Source organism: Arachis ipaensis, chromosome B06 (genome assembly GCF_000816755.2).
Source record: "Arachis ipaensis cultivar K30076 chromosome B06, Araip1.1, whole genome shotgun sequence".
Taxonomy (NCBI): Eukaryota; Viridiplantae; Streptophyta; class Magnoliopsida; order Fabales; family Fabaceae; genus Arachis; species Arachis ipaensis.
Genome location: NC_029790.2, coordinates 114,140,584 through 114,142,919, shown reverse-complemented (window position 1 = coordinate 114,142,919; position 2,336 = coordinate 114,140,584). Strand labels below are relative to the sequence as shown.

Genomic DNA, 2,336 nt, shown 5'->3' with positions numbered 1-2,336 from the left:
ACTGCTTCCTCCTCCCTGGACACCATCGCCGTGCCGTCAGAGGCACACCACCACCGCCAATACCAGTGGAGCTGCCACCTCCATCACCATATCACATCCACCGGTAGCTCCATCAAAATCGTATCTATTTCCATGCACCACAAATTTTATGTTGGTTTATATATGATAGAAATATTTGATAAACAAGTTATATTTTTAATCAAGTTCAACCAATTTTTTTTCTTATATATTTTTTCTTTTTTATTCAACTGATTTTTATTTCTATTGTACTAATAAATTATTAACCAATTTAATTGAATTTGATTACCAAAATAATTTGATTACGAAAAGATCTTGATATATTTAAGGTCTATGAAAAATTCAAACCGTTACTTCCTACACTAAAAGATTTCCTTTTTTAATTTATTCTTTAAATGCTAAATCCTTTTTCCAAGAAAAAATCACCCATCTATATCCTTTTTCTATCTAAGATTTCCATTTTAGAAAGAACTCTAGAATTAGTAGGCTTTGATGTAGTTGTGAGTCTTCATGAGTTATTGTTTTCTTTATTTGAGCTATGACTACATTATGAAAGTAGTCTGAATTAAATGCATTTCATGTCTCTTCAAAAAAGCAAATTCGCTTTACAGTCCACAATTCAGGCATTAAAGGAATGAAGTATAATTTTATTATGATTATTATTTTTTCCCTTTTCAGTTTTTACATGCAAATGGCTATGATCCGAGCAGTAGTATCACTTTCTATATATGTATGCATGCATGACACCGACAAAACGTATGTATCCTCTAATAATAATTTCTCTAGCTACTAACAACCACCATTTATTCATTTTTAAATCATTTCCTTTATTTTTGTGCAATAATGCATGTATGGCTAGTGTATATTAAAACCATATGAATTATTTTTTTCTAACCAAAATATTTTTTCAACTTAATTCTATAAAAAAGATAAATGTCTCAAGAGTGCTGATGATATTGAATACAAATGCTTTTTGCGGAAAAAGATATGGACGTGTTAATGACTAGTTTTGAGCAGGTAAGAATGCAGGTAAAAAAGGGTACCATATTTATTGTAACTTGTAAGCATCAAATAAGAAAATTGAAATGTTTTGATAACAAAAAAAATTAACTAAAAGAATAATATTACATATTAAATTTTTTTTTTAACAAAATTCAACTAAGTTAATTTAACATAATAAAAATTAGTTATAGTTAATATTATTATTTAATTTTGTTGGATTTGATTTATAAAAAATTTGGATGTGTAATATTATTTGTTTGAATTTTTATTTGTCTCTCTAATATTAACGGTTTGAACCATTTTAAATATAAAGTTAGTTCGACTCTATCTCAACCTATTAACTGAAATATATTTTTTTAAATATTTAAATTGACCTATTTAAAAGTTTAATCAAATATAGAAGACATTTAGATTTCTACTTGATGATAATAAAGATTTTAATTGAACAAACAAAGAACTCTGCTTAATAAAAACGGTAAATATACACTTGACTTGACCAATAAAAGTTTTCTTTTTATTTTATACTTTTAAATATTTTTTCAGCTTATAATTTTCACTGGGATCCAAAATGATTTCTAGAAATGCAAAAAATTTTCACTTTTAAAATGACTAAAAACTCTATTTAATTATTAGATTTTTTAGTGAATTGTAAAATTTGTTCTATATGATCTTTAATGATAATGTAAAATAAATAAAAAAATCAGTTTGTTAGGCCTAATATACTTTTATAATATGGCCTTTCTTATTGAAAGGACCTTTAAGAAAACTCTTATGTTATGTAATGTCATATTTAAAGAATAAAAAAGATTTCGGTTATATTGAGTGTATACTATAACTTTTTTTGATAATATTAAAGAGAAAAAAAAAGTACACATTTAATATGAATGGAAGAATTGCCTCATATATTGAACTCTCCTTTAATTACAACATTATATCGGGAAGCTGTAATTATTTTATGTTGATCAAAAGTTAGGTAGCCGAAAAATCAGCTTGACAATAAAGTTTGAGGAGGTTGGTTGAAAGTGATATTGAACTCCTGAATCATGATATTGAGCTCTCTTCTTACTCTATAGTTTGTTTTTAATTTAATATTAGTACTTCCCCTGTGGAAGTAGGAAAATAAATGTTAGTGCTCAGCACAATAACAATTAACTACTTTATTTAGTAACTAGTTAGAAACTGAGATTCAGCGAAAGAGATTTATCTTTTTACTTTAACTAGATATCAAATTGATAATTTTGTCTTTAAGTATAAAAATTTTAAAATATTGGTTTAGTTATTTCATCTATGAGACGTTTTTCAACTAACAATAGATT

General features: G+C 25.9%; 1 protein-coding gene across 1 annotated transcript in view; it reads left to right on the top strand.

The window, feature by feature from the left end:
* The window catches only part of LOC107604919 (omega-hydroxypalmitate O-feruloyl transferase), a 5,784-nt gene that overhangs the window by 2,042 nt on the left and 1,406 nt on the right, over positions 1–2,336 (top strand). The window lies entirely within an intron of this gene.